This window comes from Gregarina niphandrodes (genome assembly GCF_000223845.1).
Source record: "Gregarina niphandrodes unplaced genomic scaffold scaffold00250, whole genome shotgun sequence".
In the NCBI taxonomy this organism is placed as follows: domain Eukaryota; phylum Apicomplexa; class Conoidasida; order Eugregarinorida; family Gregarinidae; genus Gregarina; species Gregarina niphandrodes.
The window spans coordinates 1,138-1,634 of record NW_011646010.1 but is presented as its reverse complement, the minus strand read 5'-3'; the positions used below and the strand labels follow the sequence as shown (position 1 = coordinate 1,634).

At 54.7% G+C, this 497-nt stretch overlaps 1 non-coding gene across 1 annotated transcript; it reads left to right on the top strand.

Annotated features, from left to right (window-relative positions):
- Positions 1-167: 167 nt before the first annotated feature.
- On the top strand, positions 168-250 carry GNI_230310. Its single transcript has one exon. It is a non-coding gene; the product is annotated as a tRNA-Leu (tRNA).
- Positions 251-497: the final 247 nt, after the last annotated feature.

Here is a 497-nt window from a genome sequence, read left to right as displayed (position 1 = left end):
TGCCTGCTGTCGGAGCATCGGGCTCGCATATCTGCGACGGCTTTAGCGTCACGGGTCGGATTCCTACTCCTGCCTTTGCTCCGGGTCGTACCAACCCGCACAAACGATCCACAGGTGGCCAGCAGCCGCACAACAGGTGCCGTAAACGGGACGTTGGAGCAATCGCAGGCACCCTTGCCCGAGTGGTTAAGGGGGTAGACTTAAAATCTACTGGACTTTGCCCGCATTGGTTCAAATCCAGTAGCTGTCGGCAAGGGTTCAAATTCTATCAACCGCCATAAGCTCCAAGCTCGCGAAAGGTTCATTGGTCTGTTACTTCGGAGTTGGAAGGGGGTGGCTGTGCCTCAAGAGTATCGTCATATCGAGGAACTAGAACACTGCCGAGGTTCGAACTGCGCATAATCTGCGTGTGAACCAGACATCGTAGCCGTCAGACCACGACCGCAAATTGATTGTGTCATGTGAAGTACCAACCCTGGGACCACTAAGGACCGACG